Below are 20,900 nucleotides of genomic sequence, written 5' to 3'. Positions count from 1 at the left end.
CTACCTCCTTAGAGAAAGGACTGCCTTTCACTTCTCTGTATTTTCTTTCACAGCGCTGTGCAGCTTTTCATTGCTCTTGCTTTCCTGTTCCTGATGGTAGCGGTTTACAGAACAGAAAGTCCTCATGAGACATACCCTCAAACTCATATCTAACATAAACGAGTGAATTGGCCAAATCGATTACAGACTCACCTAATTGCAATGAAAAGCATCTGCTCATCTTAACGCGCTCTACCAGTGTACTTTTGAAACCATCCGCCATTTCAATAATTCTATGAGTGACTCTGTCTTTCAGAGGGGGCAGCAGGTCGAGCTGTTTAGCAGCTTTTTTTCACACATAATACGTGTCAGCTCTTTTGTTAACAGTAAATAAGGGTGTTCAAAAAAAGTGTCTGTTTATTAGGTGTAAAAATTCCTTAACGTCTTTGATTCTGTCATCAAAGATAAACTGCAATCAGCAAAGATAAAAGGATAATAATCTTTGCATACTGCCCTGTCTTTCTCACACCTGAAGAAGGCTCCACAGCCGAAACAGTGTGTTTCCTTTCTTCTCTTTTCAACATGGAATAATCCTTTACTTGTTCCTTTGCAGCCTACGCATGCTGACGCAGCTACCCACCTGATATATAACATTCCTATAATCACAACTATGAATTTCCACTGTGGGTATTACATGTCACAACGCAGAAATGCAACAGTGACTTGTCGTAATTACAAATGTACATGATAAGTGATTTTGTCTCTCCTACCTTAGTGTCGGAATATTAAGATGTTCTGGTGACAAGGAAGGAGGGAAAAAGTAAATCAGCAGAAGGGGTGCTATTTTGTTGACTGTTAATCCTTACATGTTCATAAGGTCATATTTAAAAAATGGTACAGTAAATTTTCTTATACTTAATGATTTTCATAATTTGTCACATTACCTCAGTGGCAGAATTGTGAGACTATTTAATAATCAGGAGGGAGGGTCATAGCAATAAGCAGAAAGTGCCATCACCCTTTGCTCATCTTTGGTTAACCATATTCTCACAAGCCATGTTCTAAATGTCCCATTGTAGACTGCTATATTAACATTTCTTGCAAAATGCAAGATTTTGAGACTTTTAATAATCAGAAGGCAAGGTCGTGGTAAATATGCAGAAAATGCCAGTGAATGAATGGTTTGCTTTTGTCTTATTTACTTGTCGTCTAACATGCCAGTTTGTGTTATTGTGAGTTTTGAAAATTGGTTTTCGATTTTCTTAAATGTGTTTCATACAAAAATGCAATTTGGATAATCATTATGTACATATTCCCCTTTACTGAGGCTATGTCCAGTAATCCACTCGGATTAGTATTTTTAAAAATAACTATAGAGAGCCATCTACAAGCGAAAGGCGGCATAACATCACAGTAGCATCTTATAAGGTGGAACGAAAAACGCGAATAAGAAGCTGCCGAATAAGAAGCCAACTTCAGCTTCGTTAATGCAGCAGGATTGGGTGAGGTAAGGTGGAAAATATTTCTTCCTCTGCATCCTAACATTTTTGTAGTTGTTCCAGGACTTCTCGCCCCAGATAAAGCTGCCAATACATCACTTGTTTCTACTCCATCAATATCAGCAGTGTTATCGGTACTAAGCTCCACAGCCGAAACATTGTGTTTCCTTTCTTCTCTCCGTGAAAGTCGATTCGATTTGTCAGCGAAACCGAAACTTAACCCTTTTTATAATTGCAGGAAATGCGAGTGTTTAACACGTGTCAGAATCACCAGGAATGTCCAATAAAGACCAACATTGCAACCCCCCAGAAAACCATATTCACCCATGAAAAATGATCGTCGAATGGCTGGCGGGATACATCATTTATACTCCCGTTGCATTGTGTGGCGGGGGCTCCGTGTCCCCTGAGCGGGGCTGGAGGATCGTTTATTTGCAATTCTTTGGAAAGGAGCTTCTTTCGAAATCAGTGCGTGCCTGGATGTTCGCGAACGTGCTCCCTTGTGTTGGCTTGTCCCGCACTGGAAGAGCACAAGGCAAGTCTTCACAAGACAAAAACCTCCAGTGCACAGCACACTGAAAACATTTTTTGGCTGGCGCGTTTTATTTCAAAACAGAAACAGCACCAGTCGAACAAGTCGGCCAGATGCACAGAGCCTCCGCCCTCTTGTGGCTCCTTCTTGCTGCCTTTCCGCTGCCCCGGCGGGCGGCGAGGAGGAAGCGCCGTTTCCTACACATCTGCAGTCGCCATGCGCATTCGCAGCATGTCCCGGGACGCAATTCGGCCTCATTTGCATAACACCAGACCGGCTACGCAAGCTCGCATCGTGCGCCTGCCACACACTGAACAAACACCGGAGCCTTTTCAGCAATTTCCAAAAAACGGGCCTGCTCGCCTGCCCACAAGGCTCCATCTCTTACCCGCTCTCCAGAGCCTGCTGTCTTCTGTGCTGTTCTCTCGGCACCGCTGCAGCGCACACAACTCCTGCAGCGCGGGGAGAGAGTTTCCACGCTCCGCCGCAGGGAAGGCTCGCTCCGTGCGCACACGTCCTTTCAATGCCAGTTCAACAAGTGCTCCGCATTAGCAGCGTCGGGGCTCCGGCGTGTCGCACCTCACCTCACCTCGCACAGCCCCCTCCTTGAATGTCTGGCGCTGGGCATGCCCCACTCTCCTCCACCTTATCTTATCGCGTGTGACCACCGACAATGGCCACAATGCCGGGGAATGGCACCTGTAAAGTGTTAATTGGGGCACAGGACAGCCCGTCTCGTCTCGGGGTCTGGCTTCAAAGACAATACAGCAAACACAGCGGGGCGGGGGAAGAAGACGACATGACACATGCAGGTACATTCAGCTCCAGCGGGAAAGAGTCATTTGTCGGTCTTTTCAAGTGCTGGGAGCCGAGTAATCCTTCGCTTGTATCGTTTCTCCCCGATGACTAGATCTCACCCTGCGACTCTTGACTGGGCTCACCCACGGCAGCCCAGCAGGTGTGAGCCTAGCCGGCACCCGGATGGGAGATTCCCCCCGGAAAAGCTCAGGTTGCTACTGCTCCTGCAAGAGGTGTGACTGGGACCAGTAGGGAGCGCTCACCCTGCGGTCTGTGTGGCTTTCTTATGCCCCAGCATCCTGATGGCGACACTCTGCTGCACAAACAGGCGCCGTCCTTCGGGGAAGGCGTAAAACTGAGGTCCCGACCCTCCATGGCCATTAAGAAATCTCTCAAAAAGAGACGTCGGGGGTGTCACTCTGGTGTTAGTGTTCCCCTTTACCAATCAGTCGGAGTCTCCTCCTAATCCCCGTCTCATATGTAACAATCAATGACAAGGCCCCCCTGTCCCGCGATATTGTACTTGTCTCCTGGCCGCTTGCTGGCGCCGTGAGATTTAGTACTCGCGCAAGAGACCGGGGGCAGAGCGCGAACGCGGTCCCCCGCCCCCCACAAAGTGTGCGCTCCAGGTTCCCTCTCGGGGCTCTGCAACACAGCGGAAAGGCAGCGAGAAGGAGCCTCTTGCTCTGACGCCGCAAGGCCACAAGAGGGCGGAGGCGCCGCGCGCCCGGCCGACGTGTTGGACTGTTGCGCTTTATGTGCTGAAATAAACACGCGACAGCCCAGAAATGTTTTCAGAGTGCTGTGCACTGGAGGTTTTTGTCTTGTGAAGACTTGCCTTGTGCTCCTCCTTGCAGTTTGTTTGTTCTCCTCCAGTGCGGGACAAGCCAACACAAGGGAGCACATTCGCCAACATCCAGGTACGCAATGCGATTTGGAAAGAAGCTCCTTTCCAAAGAGTTGCACACGAACGATCCTTCAGTCCCGCTCGGGGGGCACAGAGCCCCAGCCACACACAGCTTCAAGTAGCGAGTCAGGCGCCATGGCTTTCGCTTGCGGCCACACCACCCTGAATGTGCCTGATTTCGTCTGATCTCGAAAGCTAAGCGGAGTTGGGCCTGGTTAGTACTTGGATGGGAGACTGTCTGGGATTACCAGGTGCTGCAAGCTTTTGCTCTCTCGGCCAGCAGGGGTCACCGTTGGTGCCTTAGGCTTTGGGAGGAAAACCTGGAGGATGGAAAGGTGATCTATAGCCTCATCTCTAGAGATGTTTTGTTGCTATGGCATGTGTTTGACCCATATAAAAAAAAACCCGTTTGTAAAACGAATATCGAAGCTGCCTCTAAATCTGCAAATGAAGATGAGTCGATAAACCACTTGTTTTTCGTGTAACTATACATATATTCATTTATTACTGATTTCATTCATTGAGCAGGGATACAATAGAGGTACAGCCATTCACTGTTTGACATGTCTGCACTGGTACAGAACCTAGCAATCAGAAAACGGGTGAAACTGTCTTGAGAATTAGCATACAGTACCGAGGCCCCCATGACCAAATAAATTGGCCTTAATAATGCAGACTACAGCAAAACGACTGACTTTGAAAAGGGAATGAATGTCCGGAAGGAGTAGTGTAACCAGCTTGAAATGCTTCTCCGGACCTCTAACTAAAAGAAACTGGGAACCAGCAGTGGCTTTCGAACTGGGATCCTATCGCAGCACGTGGTGTCATAGCTCTTCTGTATCCGATATTGGACCAAGCACATCAGGGGAGAGCGCGAACGCAGTCCCCCACTACCAGAAATAATGCAGTCGAGATTCCCACATTTGGGGAATTCGCAGGGGTCAGCACAGCCGGAGTGCAATGGCCGAGCCTCGCCCTGGGTGAATCGATTTTTTAAGAACTTTATTTTCTTTTTACAAAAAAATACAGGACATCACAAATTAGAAAGCTTTACATTAATATACATACTTAAAACAGTATATATGATCACATCTCATTACATTTTGACACGGTACCAGTTACATAGCAACAATTTTTTTTTTCTGGTGTAAATCACATTCTTTACTTAAACATGATAATGTTTTTCACAGTTTCTTGAGATATTGACCTATGCTCTCTATTTCCCACAGATTTTCTGCTTCCTCCCTCCTTTCTCTCCACAGATCTCTGAGGTAATAGTTCTCTTGGGTGATGAACAGGGCCAGGCTACCTGCTGCCTTGACTGGGACCTCGATGCCTTTGAACAGCCCCATGTTCCTCACTCTCCACAGGGCAACTTTCCCACTGTTCACCACGGCCCAGATCCTGTCAAACAAGTCAGGAGGAAGTTTGACAGGAGAGATGCCGTTGTAGCGGCAATGCTTGTTAATAAGACAGAATTAAGCGGTGGTATGCTGTCCTAAATGAGGCCCCATCTCACCTTCCATCTCTGTGGTGCAGCCACAGAGAAAGTATTCATGCAGGCTGATTTAAGATGTTTTCTTTTGATAAGGGACAGCTCCCAGATGGGGATGCACTTAGCTAAGCCTGGCTATCATGATCAATGGTCATCCATTGGCGCCTATCTGTCTAGGGAGTGCCAAATGGACATCTGGACTGCATTCCTAAGTGTCAAGAGTAAGTGACTCATATCTCACGCAGGGCGTGGTAATACCACGTGGGTCTCCAATGCCCGCCAAACTCTCAACCAATCAGCACACACCTGTGTCTTGGTCAAAAAGTGAGCGCAAGCTCAGATCGGGGCTCTCCTTGGCCATTGTCGCACATCCTCAGAGACAATCATGTGACAACTGCTGTTGTCTGCAAAGGGACTTGGACTTTGTTATAAGCGCAAGGCCGAGGATCCCGTACGTACTCAGAATTCAGAAAGCTTTTAAGCGCAGGAGGCGCCCTATCCCCGCTCGCTCGCTCACTCCCCTGTTCACACGTGCAGTGCGGCTTGTCCGTCTGTTTATTTGTCAGCTTTGGCGAGACACGGGTGCTTGTGTATTAGCGTGAGCGTTTTTTATTCTGATCAGGAACAGTTTTACAAGTCCGCAAAAGATCGAGGAAAGGTTTATCGCCAGCTGAAAAGAGACACAGCGCTTCGGCTGTGGAGACTTGTTCGGCTGGCGTTCGGAGAGTCGCGTTTTTCAGAATTGTATTGAGATCGTTTTCCACAGAGCTCAGATGTCAAAGCACAGCAGCAGCTCTCCACAGCGATCCTCTATAGCGCCCTTTCTCCCGCAGCTCCGTCCTCATTGGAAGGAAGCAAGAGTGAAAGGCTGAAGTGAAATAGAGCGGGGACGAAGGCAGGGAAGAGAGAGAACGTGGGAAGAAGAGAAAAACGCAAGGGAAAAAAAGCAGCGTCGTAAAAGAGGGGACGGAGCTGTCCTCTCAATAAGAAGGGTGCCAGCGAGCCTTGCTCTCGCTTACGGCCACACCCCCTTGAGCACGCCTGATCTCGTCTGGTCGCGGAAGCTAAACAGGGACGGGCCTGGTTAGTACTTGGATGGGAGACCGCCTGGGAATACCAGGTGCTGTAAGCTTTTAAGCGCAGGAGGCGCCCTATCCCCGCTCGCTCGCTCATTCCCCTGTTCACACGTGCAGTGCGGCTTGTCCGTCTGTTTATTTGTCAGCTTTGGCGAGACACGGGTGCTTGTGTATTAGCATGAGCGTTTTTTATTCTGATCAGGAAGAGTTTTACAAGTCCGCAAAGGATCGAGGAAAGGTTTATCGCCAGCTGAAAAGAGACACAGCGCTTCGGCTGTGGAGACTTGTTCGGCTGGCGTTCGGAGAGTCGCGTTTTTCAGAATTGTATTGAGATCGTTTTCCACAAAGCTCAGATGTCAAAGCACAGCAGCAGCTCTCCACAGCGATCCTCTATAGCGCCCTTTCTCCCGCAGCTCTGTCCTCATTGGAAGGAAGCAAGAGTGAAAGGCTGAAGTGAAATAGAGCGGGGACGAAGGCAGTGAAGAGAGAGAACATGGGAAGAAGAGAAAAACGCAAGGGAAAAAAAGCAGCGTCGTAAAAGAGGTAACGGAGCTGTCCTCTCAATAAGAAGGGTGCCAGTGAGCCTTGCTCTTGCTTATGGCCACACCCCCTTGAGCACGCCTGATCTCGTCTGATCTTGGAAACTAAACAGAGATGGGCCTGGTTAGTACTTGGATGGGAGACCGCCTGGGAATACCAGGTGCTGTAAGCTTTTAAGCGCAGGAGGCGCCCTATCCCCGCTCGCTCGCTCATTCCCCTGTTCACACGTGCAGTGCGGCTTCTCCGTCTGTTTATTTGTCAGCTTTGGCGAGACACGGGTGCTTGTGTATTAGCGTGAGCGTTTTTTATTCTGATCAGGAACAGTTTTACAAGTCCGCAAAGGATCGAGGAAAGGTTTATCGCCAGCTGAAAAGAGACACAGCGCTTCGGCTGTGGAGACTTGTTCGGCTGGCGTTCGGAGAGTCGCGTTTTTCAGAATTGTATTGAGATCGTTTTCCACAGAGCTCAGATGTCAAAGCACAGCAGCAGCTCTCCACAGCGATCCTCTATAGCGCCCTTTCTCCCGCAGCTCCGTCCTCATTGGAAGGAAGCAAGAGTGAAAGGCTGAAGTGAAATAGAGCGGGGACGAAGGCAGTGAAGAGAGAGAACGTGGGAAGAAGAGAAAAACGCAAGGGAAAAAAAGCAGCGTCGTAAAAGAGGTGACGGAGCTGTCCTCTCAATAAGAAGGGTGCCAGCGAGCCTTGCTCTTGCTTACGGCCACACCCCCTTGAGCACGCCTGATCTCGGAAGCTAAACAGGGTTGGTCTGGTTAGTACTTGGATGGGAGACCGCCTGGGAATACCAGGTGCTGTAAGCTTTTAAGCGCAGGAGGCGCCCTATCCCCGCTCGCTCGCTCATTCCCCTGTTCACACGTGCAGTGCGGCTTGTCCGTCTGTTTATTTGTCAGCTTTGGCGAGACACGGGTGCTTGTGTATTAGCGTGAGCGTTTTTTATTCTGATCAGGAACAGTTTTACAAGTCCGCAAAGGATCGAGGAAAGGTTTATCGCCAGCTGAAAAGAGACACAGCGCTTCGGCTGTGGAGACTTGTTCGGCTGGCGTTCGGAGAGTCGCGTTTTTCAGAATTGTATTGAGATCGTTTTCCACAGAGCTCAAATGTCAAAGCACAGCAGCAGCTCTCCACAGCGATCCTCTATAGCGCCCTTTCTCCCGCAGCTCCGTCCTCATTGGAAGGAAGCAAGAGTGAAAGGCTGAAGTGAAATAGAGCGGGGACGAAGGCAGTGAAGAGAGAGAACGTGGGAAGAAGAGAAAAACGCAAGGGAAAAAAAGCAGCGTCGTAAAAGAGGTGACGGAGCTGTCCTCTCAATAAGAAGGGTGCCAGCGAGCCTTGCTCTTGCTTACGGCCACACCCCCTTGAGCACGCCTGATCTCGGAAGCTAAACAGGGTTGGTCTGGTTAGTACTTGGATGGGAGACCGCCTGGGAATACCAGGTGCTGTAAGCTTTTAAGCGCAGGAGGCGCCCTATCCCCGCTCGCTCGCTCATTCCCCTGTTCACACGTGCAGTGCGGCTTGTCCGTCTGTTTATTTGTCAGCTTTGGCGAGACACGGGTGCTTGTGTATTAGCGTGAGCGTTTTTTATTCTGATCAGGAACAGTTTTACAAGTCCGCAAAGGATCGAGGAAAGGTTTATCGCCAGCTGAAAAGAGACACAGCGCTTCGGCTGTGGAGACTTGTTCGGCTGGCGTTCGGAGAGTCGCGTTTTTCAGAATTGTATTGAGATCGTTTTCCACAGAGCTCAAATGTCAAAGCACAGCAGCAGCTCTCCACAGCGATCCTCTATAGCGCCCTTTCTCCCGTAGCTCCGTCCTCATTGGAAGGAAGCAAGAGTGAAAGGCTGAAGTGAAATAGAGCGGGGACGAAGGCAGTGAAGAGAGAGAACGTGGGAAGAAGAGAAAAACGCAAGGGAAAAAAAGCAGCGTCGTAAAAGAGGTGACGGAGCTGTCCTCTCAATAAGAAGGGTGCCAGCGAGCCTTGCTCTTGCTTACGGCCACACCCCCTTGAGCACGCCTGATCTCGGAAGCTAAACAGGGTTGGTCTGGTTAGTACTTGGATGGGAGACCGCCTGGGAATACCAGGTGCTGTAAGCTTTTAAGCGCAGGAGGCGCCCTATCCCCGCTCGCTCGCTCATTCCCCTGTTCACACGTGCAGTGCGGCTTGTCCGTCTGTTTATTTGTCAGCTTTGGCGAGACACGGGTGCTTGTGTATTAGCGTGAGCGTTTTTTATTCTGATCAGGAACAGTTTTACAAGTCCGCAAAGGATCGAGGAAAGGTTTATCGCCAGCTGAAAAGAGACACAGCGCTTCGGCTGTGGAGACTTGTTCGGCTGGCGTTCGGAGAGTCGCGTTTTTCAGAATTGTATTGAGATCGTTTTCCACAGAGCTCAAATGTCAAAGCACAGCAGCAGCTCTCCACAGCGATCCTCTATAGCGCCCTTTCTCCCGCAGCTCCGTCCTCATTGGAAGGAAGCAAGAGTGAAAGGCTGAAGTGAAATAGAGCGGGACGAAGGCAGTGAAGAGAGAGAACGTGGGAAGAAGAGAAAAACGCAAGGGAAAAAAAGCAGCGTCGTAAAAGAGGTGACGGAGCTGTCCTCTCAATAAGAAGGGTGCCAGCGAGCCTTGCTCTCGCTTACGGCCACACCCCCTTGAGCACGCCTGATCTCGTCTGATCTCGGAAGCTAAACAGGGATGGGCCTGGTTAGTACTTGGATGGGAGACCGCCTGGGAATACCAGGTGCTGTAAGCTTTTAAGCGCAGGAGGCGCCCTATCCCCGCTCGCTCGCTCATTCCCCTGTTCACACGTGCAGTGCGGCTTGTCCGTCTGTTTATTTGTCAGCTTTGGCGAGACACGGGTGCTTGTGTATTAGCGTGAGCGTTTTTTATTCTGATCATGAACAGTTTAACAAGTCCGCAAAGGATCGAGGAAAGGTTTATCGCCAGCTGAAAAGAGACACAGCGCTTCGGCTGTGGAGACTTGTTCGGCTGGCGTTCGGAGAGTCGCGTTTTTCAGAATTGTATTGAGATCGTTTTCCACAGAGCTCAGATGTCAAAGCACAGCAGCAGCTCTCCACAGCGATCCTCTATAGCGCCCTTTCTCCCGCAGCTCCGTCCTCATTGGAAGGAAGCAAGAGTGAAAGGCTGAAGTGAAGTAGAGCGGGGACGAAGGCAGTGAAGAGAGAGAACGTGGGAAGAAGAGAAAAACGCAAGGGAAAAAAAGCAGCGTCGTAAAAGAGGTGACGGAGCTGTCCTCTCAATAAGAAGGGTGCCAGCGAGCCTTGCTCTCGCTTACGGCCACACCCCCTTGAGCACGCCTGATCTCGTCTGATCTCGGAAGCTAAACAGGGATGGGCCTGGTTAGTACTTGGATGGGAGACCGCCTGGGAATACCAGGTGCTGTAAGCTTTTAAGCGCAGGAGGCGCCCTATCCCCGCTCGCTCGCTCATTCCCCTGTTCACACGTGCAGTGTGACTTGTCCGTCTGTTTATTTGTCAGCTTTGGCGAGACACGGGTGCTTGTGTATTAGCGTGAGCGTTTTTTATTCTGATCAGGAACAGTTTTACAAGTCCGCAAAGGATCGAGGAAAGGTTTATCGCCAGCTGAAAAGAGACACAGCGCTTCGGCTGTGGAGACTTGTTCGGCTGGCGTTCGGAGAATCGCGTTTTTCAGAATTGTATTGAGATCGTTTTCCACAGAGCTCAGATGTCAAAGCACAGCAGCAGCTCTCCACGGCGATCCTCTATAGCGCCCTTTCTCCCGCAGCTCCGTCCTCATTGGAAGGAAGCAAGAGTGAAAGGCTGAAGTGAAATAGAGCGGGGACGAAGGCAGTGAAGAGAGAGAACGTGGGAAGAAGAGAAAAACGCAAGGGAAAAAAAGCAGCGTCGTAAAAGAGGTGACGGAGCTGTCCTTTCAATAAGAAGGGTGCCAGCGAGCCTTGCTCTCGCTTACGGCCACACCCCCTTGAGCACGCCTGATCTCGTCTGATCTCGGAAGCTAAACAGGGATGGGCCTGGTTAGTACTTGGATGGGAGACCGCCTGGGAATACCAGGTGCTGTAAGCTTTTAAGCGCAGGAGGCGCCCTATCCCCGCTCGCTCGCTCATTCCCCTGTTCACACGTGCAGTGCGGCTTGTCCGTCTGTTTATTTGTCAGCTTTGGCGAGACACGGGTGCTTGTGTATTAGCGTGAGCGTTTTTTATTCTGATCATGAACAGTTTAACAAGTCCGCAAAGGATCGAGGAAAGGTTTATCGCCAGCTGTAAAGAGACACAGCGCTTCGGCTGTGGAGACTTTATTAATAAGGCCCCTCAGTAGTTGAGATCTCTGTTATACCCATCTAGAAACATGCAATCAGCATGTTATTGCTGAAGCAATAGTCACAACATTATTCCACACCTGGGTGAGATGCGGGTTATGATGACAGTCATGCTTTCTACACCTTATACTGAGCTCAGAAATGGACCGAGCGGACATCTCACGAGCAGATCCCTCCGCGTATAAGAAAGGCAACTTGTCTCAGCAAAAATACCACGGATTCACATCCAAAATATGATAAAAAGGCAAAAACCCCACACTTGGAATGCAAACGTACCCTAAAAAGGAAACACGGTTTTAAAACGAACTTGATTTTCCCCTGGAGAAACCTTTTTATGGACACACATCGCATCTATTACACATGTAGAACTAAATATAAAGATAAAACTTAATATAAGAAGTCATGACATATCACACATGACGAAGTCTGGTCCAGAATAAACAGTTTACACTGACCCACCTTTATTTACCCTGGTCACTCACTTCTATTAACTGTTTAACTGGGTAACAAATTAATATTTGTTTCAATTTGGGATCTACACCTGGGAGCCCTGAAATGTTGGCCAGAGGGGAGAAGCTGATATTCAGACGTGAGAATATATTAAAATAAAGGATCTGATGTTGTTTTTCACCTGTCTAATCAAAGCTTGTTCAAAAATTATCTGATTATAGGACACACGAGTTTATAATCATACTCATTCCACTTTTTAACCCCGTATATATGCACAATATGAAACGTATATACACTAAATCTCACGTGTGACTCCCATAATATACATTTCTTTACGAAAATTAGGAACACTTACTACAATTATCAACCCCCCATGACGAGGCAATATTTCATACCTCTGTTTCTTTGTGGGTTCAAAGTTCTGTCCTGTCGTTTCACACGTAATGTTTTGGTAGTTATCTCAATTTTCCTTTGCAATTATCTCCAAGATCATCATCAACTTTTTGTAAAACGCTATGCACAACTGATATTTAAAGAAAGTCCTGTACCAAAACGTCTTCGTAGGGAAAGACAACTTTTTTTTCCTTACGTTAGTCGCTACACGGTTACTCAAAAAATCCATTCACCGCCTTTAAAAAAAAGTTTCGTTTTTTATTGTGGTTCACTGACATTTCTGTCACAATTCTGAGGGACCCCAAATAAAATTCACTTGCCGGTATAAAGACGCCGGCGAGGATAAGACAGGTATCGAGCCACCTGCGTATCTAGCGGACGTTTAAAATAAAAAAAAATGGCGTGTAATGTTGCGAAGGGCTACTGTTTTTTTTATAGTTTGTCGATTGTAAGGGACTTGGGCCGCGACAGAAATACTGGACGGGGTGGGAAAAGGTTTATTGATGGTTTATTGTACCGCAACGGTCACAATTGACTCACCAGCAAAGATGGCGCCGAGGCCACACGACTCCCTCCCGCCCTGACTCGCACCGAAGCTCGAGCTGCGGAGCGCGACGCCAAACCGCCGGTCCACGGGCGCGGGCGCCGGACATAGACGTCATAAACCCTTCCGAGGCGCAGGAATTATAGATCACTGTAGTTTCTTCTGGACCCGGGTTAGGGACAGTGTGCCCTCCGTGAGAGTCTTCTGAGGAAGCCAGTGTCTCATGGGTGTCCAGGCTTGGTACCATCTGTCCATCACAGGACACACAGACACACACACTCACACACCCTGGACAGGACACCAGTCCATCACAGGACACACACACACTCACTCACACACCCTGGACAGGACACCAGTCCATCACAGGACACACACACACTCACACACCCTGGACAGGACACCAGTCACTCACAGGACACACACACACACTCACACACCCTGAACAGGACACCAGTCCCGCACAGGACACACACACACAACCTGGATAGGACACCAGTCCCTCACAGGACACTCAGACACACACACTCACACACCCTGGACAGGAACCAGTCCATCACATGACAAACACACACTCACTCACACACCCTGGACAGGACAGCACTCCATCATAGGACACACACACACCAGGGCCAGTTTTCCCAGAAGCCAATTAGCCCAAAAGCCTGTCTTTGGACCCGAAGAACACAGGGAGTCCAGACCCAAGCCCGGAGCCCTTCCGCGCTGAACCCCTCCGTACAGACGGCCGCACACAGCTCCGTTGTTCCCGATTCCCGAGGTGATCTGTTAAAAGAAGCCGGTGTGTTGCCTCCAGGTGACATTTCCTACTGGAGTCAGGACAGGAGGCTCTTCTGTACACAGAAGGGGGTGGGGGTGGGGAACAAGCCGCCCAGCCCTGTGGTTGAAGCCGATACCCCGGCTTCTCTCCAGACACAGCTGGGTGAGCTCCTCCAGTCAGTACAGGGGGCTCTACTGTACACAGAGGGTGGCGGGGGTGTGGAACAACTCCTTTGTTCGGGGCCTTGGGGCATTCTTGTTGTGAAAGGCGCTATATAAAAAACTGAATTGAAATTGAATCTTACAGGTTTGGGTTTTTCGGAGATCTTGTCAGAGATCTTGTCTGACGTGCCATTTCAAAAACGTAACGACACTCCTCACGTCCGAGCGCCGCCGGTCTGTGACGTAACGTATGCTTACACAACCATGACGGTTTCATCATGGACAGCACGAAAGCCCGAAAAGTGGTTGACGTTTTAATTTGGCAACGCCACGATGGATCCCAGTTTTTTTTTTATTTTGGGGGCCAAAGAGGACAAAAAAGGAAACGTCTGGAGGTGGATCGATGGTCATCTCTGCGGTTGTTCTGATGTTCTGGAAAAAACAAATAAAAAAAAAAACGGCTCGCTTGCCCGGTCGTGTAGTGTTTCCACACCCCACGCAAATCAACTTCTCTTCGCCCCCGGGGGCTCGTCGCCCGCCGCACCCCTCTCACGTGATAGGGGCTTCCCCCGGCTGTGACGTACTTACCCTACCCCCTTTTCCGCCAACGTCATACCGAAGGTCGCGCTTCGGGCTGCGGCTATGTTGACGGACTGTCTTGTAGCGTGAGAAGGGTTTAAATTTCGACTTAAGGAGTTGGCCATCGTTATATTTCGCGAGGTATCATACGGGGGGAAAAAGAACATTTATATTTATCAACCTACTAGTAATACTGGGTGGATGTCACGTTCCCCAAAGTTCAGTGCCTCTCTCTAATAAAGTAGAAACGCGACATTAAACTCCGTTCGAAACGGGAGAAATCACCAGGACACTATACAACTGACGTCCGGAAAAGAAAAAAAGAACTCCTATTCCCATTTGTAATGCCCCCTTCGTGTTTTTCCCGGTGTGCGCTTATCTTTCGGAGACCGTTTCTCTCTGGTGTTGTTTTGCTGTTGGAATTAATGCCGAGGTGACCCTTCTGTGTGGAGTCTGCGTGTTCTCTCCAGCGGGCCGTTTCCTCCACCGCAGGGGCTGGTCGAACCGGGGTCTCCCAATCGTCACAGAAGTGTGTGTCGTTTTGGGTGGTGGTGGGGGGGTGCATCGGGGATACTGCGCCCCGAGGGGGTGACCTCTCACCTTACTCCGGACGAAGGGAGAAGACCTGTACCTTCACGAGTCCGGGTTGTGAAAACTTCTTCTGGCAGTTCAAAACGTTTCGAAGGGACTACAGCGCTACCCTGTTTTCCATTTCTATCGTGTATTATTATACAGTCATAAGTATCTGTACTGATCACAGATCCCCCTCTCACTACCAGGACTGAAGCCCAGTGCAGCACGAATAATAATAATAATTAATAAGTCTGGACCCTCCCCTCAGAGCTCTTCCCAGGTCAGGGGGATCCCCTCCAGCCCCCCTCAGTGTGGAGCCCCCACCTGGATGATGCTCCAGTCTGCTCAGCACACAGCAGCTCCCAGTGGGGAGGAGAGCAGAGGGATGGAGCCAGTTCAGAGAGGGGGGGTGATTAGGAGGCCATGATGGGTCAAGACCAGGGGGGAGTCAGGCCAGGACACTGGGGTAACACCCCTACTCTTCTCCAGAGACACCCCGGGATTGTTAATGAGCACAGAGAGTCAGGACCTCGGTTTGACGTCTCATCAGAAGGACAGCGCCTGTGTACAGTCCAGTGTCCCCCCTCACTATACTGGGGCATCAGGACCCACACAGACCGCAGGGTGAGAGCGCCCCCTGCTGGCCCCACTCACACCTCTCCCAGCAGCAACCTTGGGGGGGGGGGGAGGGAACAAACCAAAAGCTAAACAGATTTTTTTTAAAATTGTTTATTGATGCTTAACAAAAGTCCAGTCCAGTCTGGTGTCCCTCAGCTCCAGTCCAATCCAGTCTGGTGTCCCTCAGCTCCAGTCCAGTCCAGTCTGGGGCCCCTCAGCTCCAGTCCAGTCTGGTGTCCCTCAGCTCCAGTGCAGTCCAGACTGGGGTCCCTCAGCTTCGGTCCAGTCCAGTCTGGGGTCCCTCAGCTCCAGTGCAGTCCAGACTGGGGTCCCTCAGGTTCGGTCCAGCACAGACTGGGGTCCCTCAGCTTAGGTCCAGACTGGGGTCCCTCAGCTTCGGTCCAGCACAGTCTGGGGTCCCTCAGCTTCAGTCCAATCCAGACTGGGGCCCCTCAGCTCCAGTCCAGTCTTGGGCCCCTCAGCTCCAGTCCAGTCCAGTCTGGTGTCCCTCAGCTTCGGTCCAGTCCAGTCTGGGGTCCCTCAGCTTCAGTCCAGCACAGTCTGGGGTCCCTCAGCTTTGGTTCAGCACAGACTGGGGTCCCTCAGCTTCGGTCCAGCACAGACTGGGGTCCCTCAGCTTCGGTCCAGCATAGTCTGGGGTCCCTCAGCTCCTGTCCAGTCCAATTTGGTGTCTCTCAGCTCCGGTCCAGTCCAGCCTGGTGTCCCTAGGCTCCAGTACAGTCGTCTGGTGTCCCTCAGGTCCGGTCCAGTGCAGTCCAGTCCAGATCTTAGCAGGCACAGAACCAGGAAAGGAACCTGGAAAGAATATTGTTATTGCAGGTGTTAGGGACATAGACACTGACGTCACCATGACTGTCTCCACTTCCTCTTCCTCCTGCAAGTCAAGAGACAGGCTGAGAGAGAGACGGGCTGGTGGGACATCGGCGAACAGAGCTGAAGGCAGAGAGCCGGGGAGACAGGCCCAGCTGGGACAACGCAGGACAGACAGAGAGACAGACAGAAAGGAAGGAGAGAGAGACACAAAGATGAAGGCACAGAAAGACAGCAGGCAAAGAGAAAGATTGAAATTGAGGGACAAACAAACCAAGAGAGAGAGAGGAAGGAGAGAGAGAGACAGAGATCGAGGGACAGACAGACTGACAGACGGGGCTAAAAGAGAGAGACAGAGAAGCAGGGACAGACAGACAGCAGGACGAGAGAGAGACAGAGATCGGGGGACAATAATTTGGTTTTGAAATTTATTCTGAAAATATACAATCATTCACTCCTGAAAAATATCGAGTTCAAATTATACATTATGTACAATATTGTAATCAACATATGGCTAATCATCAAAAATAAAAAAAAAACTGTACTGGGGGACACAGCTGGCTGTGGTGTTCTGGACAGAACACACTGAGGTCCAGTTTCCACCTCCTGCAGGATCAAACAGCACCTCCACTGGCTCTCCAGTGAACAGAGGGACAGACAGAGAGGCTTCAGGCTGCAGGGTGACAATGTCTCTGTGAGCTGAAAGACAATCAGGACAGAGGATGATATAAGAACACACTCTGTCAAGAATATAGAGCACTCTAGTGACCCTACTGTAGACCTGCTTACCACCCACAGTGACGATCACAGTGCTGATACTGCTTCCCATAAGGTCCCTCACTGTGTAGTTGCCCTGATCAGCTGGAGTGAGGGAGCGGAGTGTCAGAGAGCTGTTCTGCACTGACACTCACTGTTCGTACCTGGGGCCAGGGAGCCCTGCGCTGCTCAGTAAGACTATACGAGACTGGACAGATCCTGCAGGATCAAACAGCACCTCCACTGGACCAGCAGTGTGGAGGAGGAGAGACACAGAGGCACCAGGCTGCAGGCTGTGGACTTCTGAGTGAGCTGGAAAGGGACAGGTAGAAACACGTTGAATATTTAGTTTTACAACAATACCTTGAGTTTGGACAACTCAATACATTTGCAATTCACTTCAAATGTTGTTTTTGTTTGATCCAGTCTGTCCTCACCTAAAGGAGATACTTACTTTTAACACCTTTTATTTCTTCTGGGAGGTTAACTGGCTTCTGAGATAATTGTTCCTGGTGTTTGTGTTGTGTATGCCTTACAATGGAGGGGTGAGAAATAATGGACTTATTACATTATAATGAATAATAATTGCTTACACTTATATAGTGCTTTTCTGGACACTCCACTCAAAGCGCTTTGCAGGACATGGGGACTCCCCTCCACCACCACCAATGTGCAGCATCCACCTGGATGATGCGACGGCAGCCATAGTGCACCAGAACACTCCCCACACACCAGCTATCAGTGGGGAGGAGAGCAGAGTAATGAAGCCAATTCATAAATGGGGGTTATTAGGAGGCCATGATTGGTAAGGGTCAATGGGAAATTTGGCCAGGACACTGGGGTAAAACCCCTACTCGTTTCGAGAAACACCCCGGGATTTTTAATGACCACAGAGTGTCAGGACCTCGGTTTTACGTCTTATCCGAAGGACGGCGCCAGTTTACAGTCCAGTGTCCCCATCACTAGACTGGGGCATTAGGACCCACACAGACCGCAGGGTGAGCACCCCCTGCTGGCCCCATTAACACCTCTTCCAGCAGCCACCTTAGTTATTATTGTCGAGAAGGAAAGAATATTAGGAACATGAAAAGCCTGAATGTCTTAAATGCATTTTTTATACTGAAACAGAGAGGCACACACACGTCATTACAAACGCACACCCGCACAGAGACGTCCTCAAGCGCCTTGTTCACAATTATGGGCTCCAACAGGAACAAAAAACGCCAGCCTGACAACTCGAGCATTCAAACCAAGAACCCAACACGTACTCACGTTGGCAGCCTCTGCAGAAAAGCATAAAGAACCACAAGCCTTCTCTATTGGGAGGAAAAACACACACTCCCTCTCTCACACTCCTGATTTCCTTAAATAGCTCATTCTTCATCTCTGGCTCCTACATACAGTAAAGCAGCGCTCAGTCTGCTTTGAATAAGCCATAAATCCAAGATTTGTTTTATCTGTTCCTCTTGTCTAGGCCTAGATCTGCTTTTCATAAAAGAGCTGTTTGCATAAATAGCTAGGGTTACAGCTGAAGACACCAGCTTCATCCCCCAGTGTGTTATACGTCGGGAGCAAGAGAAGAGGGCCAGGCCGTGCCTTTTCATAGATTTTTCTTCTGAAAAGTCGGGTTCTCGGAGGCAGATTTAGCCCCTCATGCAGTGTAGAGAGATAGACACGCGCGCGCACAGTTAGAGCTGCACCCTCACACAGAGTCAGACCCGCACAGACACGTCCTCTTGTTTAAACAAATACACAAACCTGACGGCGCTCACAATGATCCAGACACACACACACACACACACACACACACACACACACACACACACACACACACACACACACACACACGTGACATCAGCAGTCACTCTCGCACACTGGACCCCAGCTCAGTCCTCACCTCCAGCTCCTGCGAACCGCTTCGAACAAACTGTATTAAGAAAATTAGGTTGTGATCCGGTAGCAGGCCATCCTGGGCACCAGTGTGAGTTACACACTCATTTGTAAAAGCCCTTCCGCATCGTCGGGCATGCTTCACAGTGCTGGACCTGGGGTGTGGGTGCTGTCTGTGTGGAGTTTGCATGTTCTCTCCCTGGTCTGTGGGGGTTTCCTCCAGGTGCTCCAGTTTCCACCCACAGTCCAGGGACAGGCTGCCACTTTCACTGGGCAGTGCACCGTCGCCGTGGCAGCATGGTGGGTCGGATCTGATTTCAGTCTTTATTTCCTTTTTTAGAGATCCTGTAACCAGGACCTGTTCACTGCCACGACGGACAGGGAAGCACGTCATCACTGGACATCCTCTTACCTCCTGTGGCAAAGGGCAGCTGATGAAGCTTTGTGCTCGCCAGATCATGGCAATCGCCACTCCACCCAGATCCTGGCTCAGCACAGGGCACCTGGGTTCACTCCCTTCAGACTAAAGAGACTCAGTTCCTCCGGCCTGTCAGACTAAAGAGACTCAGTTTCTTCAATCTGTCAGTGTGGGACGCCTACACCAGCTTCGAACGCCTGTACACAATACCGCGGACCGCCTGCCAGACCAAATTCTGGGCTTACAGCAAACCACCCATTACATACACCGGTGTCTTCCCCGGGCCAGAGGAATTCAGGAACTCACGTTTACTCCGTCATCTCAGGTGATTCTCGTCGGCACAGCCCAATTGCAAATGATCGGCTCCGCGTACAGAAGGAACGTGCGTTTGGTACAAGAGTGCACGAAGGCACCGGAAATACATTGGGAACAAATGACCGGTCGCTCAAGACCTCTGTGAAGTACAGGAGCGTGCAAAACGAGGCTGTTTCCGCCCGGTCTCGAACCGGGGACCTTTCGCGTGTTAGGCGAACGTGATAGCCGTTACACTACGGAAACCTGCAGGGACCGCTGCTGGTGTCTCGCTTGCGTTTCGGGCTGAGAAAGGGACGCGTCACTTTAGGCAGGGGGCGCTGGAGAAAGGAACAAAGGGCGCGATGAAACAAGATGCCAAAACCCGGGATCGAACCAGGGACCTTTAGATCTTCAGTCTAACGCTCTCCCAACTGAGCTATTTCGGCTGTGCGCAAAGCCCACAGCCACCTGCTCCAGCCTTCCTGTGTTGTGGCATGAGCGCACCAAGAGTAGCGGGAGAGTGTTGCAGGAACGTCACTCAGAAGGAAAGCCACCCAGCTGCGCCCTCTGAGCTCTGTCCAGCGCATCTTCCTCGCATGGACTCCTGCCTGCGACGGGCAGGAAACAATTAGCAAGAACAGAACAACACCCCATGGGTGTCTCATGACCACACCTTAGGTTGTGACACGTGCAGGTGTGAGGGGTTGCCGGGCTACTTTGGAGCAGAGCTTGGGCGGAGGGGGGGCGGGAAAGCAGACAAAGAGGTGACACCTCAAGGTCTGCACGATCACAGCTCTCCGCCGCCCCAGGCTTCCGCTCGATAAGCTACTGGACACACCCGCCCCTCCTCACACAGACCATGGAAAAGCCCCCGAGTGGGAGGGCTCTCTCTTCCTTCCAGGAGCTCTTGGACACGATGCACAGACAGGGCGCGGGGAGCTGCCGCCTGCAAACACGGCTCCAGGCAGGACTCCACTCCGCAGGAGCCGCAGAGCAGAGGAGATGGGGGCAGCTTAGCTCCTGTGCAGAGACCTGAGCTGTTGTTGCTGCGGACGCTGTCTTTTCTGCACTCGGGGTAGGAGTGAATGTTGAGTTGCCCTTAGAAATGAAGCAGAGCACTTCAACGGCACGGGTGTGTGTGTGTGCGTGTGCCCTGGTGATTCTGGGAGACAGATCGAACCTGGGCTAAAAGAGAGGGGGCTTAGCCCTCTTCCATTTGCTAGTTCAAAGTTGTACAACCCATTTGTATCTGCTAAGCGGCGCAGTCGTCGTGCACAAAGAACGCTTTGAAAAGCGTCCAAAGCAAGTCATTCCGAGTTGGTCGTTTGTGTTTTCCGTTCAGACGCGAAATGCTGAAATGATCTCTCGGCTCCTCGGTTGTCATTTCTGCTCCGTAAAGGGATCACAGCACGCGTCGGCTTCCAGCACGCTGGGTCGGGACATGATGCCGGGGGTCGGTGCGTGT

The 20,900-nt window shown here is 50.5% G+C and overlaps 6 non-coding genes and 6 pseudogenes across 6 annotated transcripts; 9 read left to right on the top strand and 3 right to left on the bottom strand.

Moving 5' to 3' along the window:
• The first annotated feature begins 3,859 nt into the window (after positions 1-3,859).
• Positions 3,860-3,978, top strand: LOC148671069 (5S ribosomal RNA; annotated as a pseudogene).
• A 599-nt stretch (positions 3,979-4,577) lies between these two features.
• LOC148671068 (U1 spliceosomal RNA) lies at positions 4,578-4,742 on the bottom strand. The gene has a single exon (XR_015938192.1). It is a non-coding gene; the product is annotated as a U1 spliceosomal RNA (small nuclear RNA).
• Positions 4,743-6,223: 1,481 nt separating this feature from the next.
• LOC148671067 (5S ribosomal RNA) lies at positions 6,224-6,342 on the top strand (annotated as a pseudogene).
• A 537-nt stretch (positions 6,343-6,879) lies between these two features.
• Positions 6,880-6,998, top strand: LOC148671066 (5S ribosomal RNA; annotated as a pseudogene).
• Positions 6,999-7,535: 537 nt separating this feature from the next.
• Positions 7,536-7,643, top strand: LOC148671065 (5S ribosomal RNA; annotated as a pseudogene).
• Positions 7,644-8,180: 537 nt separating this feature from the next.
• LOC148671064 (5S ribosomal RNA) lies at positions 8,181-8,288 on the top strand (annotated as a pseudogene).
• Positions 8,289-8,825: 537 nt separating this feature from the next.
• On the top strand, positions 8,826-8,933 carry LOC148671063 (5S ribosomal RNA; annotated as a pseudogene).
• Positions 8,934-9,469: 536 nt separating this feature from the next.
• Positions 9,470-9,588, top strand: LOC148671062 (5S ribosomal RNA). The gene has a single exon (XR_015937896.1). It is a non-coding gene; the product is annotated as a 5S ribosomal RNA (ribosomal RNA).
• A 537-nt stretch (positions 9,589-10,125) lies between these two features.
• Positions 10,126-10,244, top strand: LOC148671061 (5S ribosomal RNA). Its single transcript, XR_015937895.1, has one exon. It is a non-coding gene; the product is annotated as a 5S ribosomal RNA (ribosomal RNA).
• Positions 10,245-10,781: 537 nt separating this feature from the next.
• Positions 10,782-10,900, top strand: LOC148671060 (5S ribosomal RNA). The gene has a single exon (XR_015937894.1). It is a non-coding gene; the product is annotated as a 5S ribosomal RNA (ribosomal RNA).
• An 8,726-nt stretch (positions 10,901-19,626) lies between these two features.
• On the bottom strand, positions 19,627-19,699 carry trnav-aac (transfer RNA valine (anticodon AAC)). Its single transcript has one exon. It is a non-coding gene; the product is annotated as a tRNA-Val (tRNA).
• Positions 19,700-19,808: 109 nt separating this feature from the next.
• trnaf-gaa (transfer RNA phenylalanine (anticodon GAA)) lies at positions 19,809-19,881 on the bottom strand. Its single transcript has one exon. It is a non-coding gene; the product is annotated as a tRNA-Phe (tRNA).
• Between the last annotated feature and the right edge of the window lie 1,019 nt (positions 19,882-20,900).

This window comes from Lepisosteus platostomus, chromosome 5 (assembly GCF_059453375.1).
Source record: "Lepisosteus platostomus isolate fLepPlt1 chromosome 5, fLepPlt1.hap1, whole genome shotgun sequence".
Lineage (NCBI taxonomy): Eukaryota > Metazoa > Chordata > Actinopteri > Semionotiformes > Lepisosteidae > Lepisosteus > Lepisosteus platostomus.
Note: the sequence above shows the minus strand (reverse complement) of the source record. Positions and strands in the feature narration are given on the sequence as shown.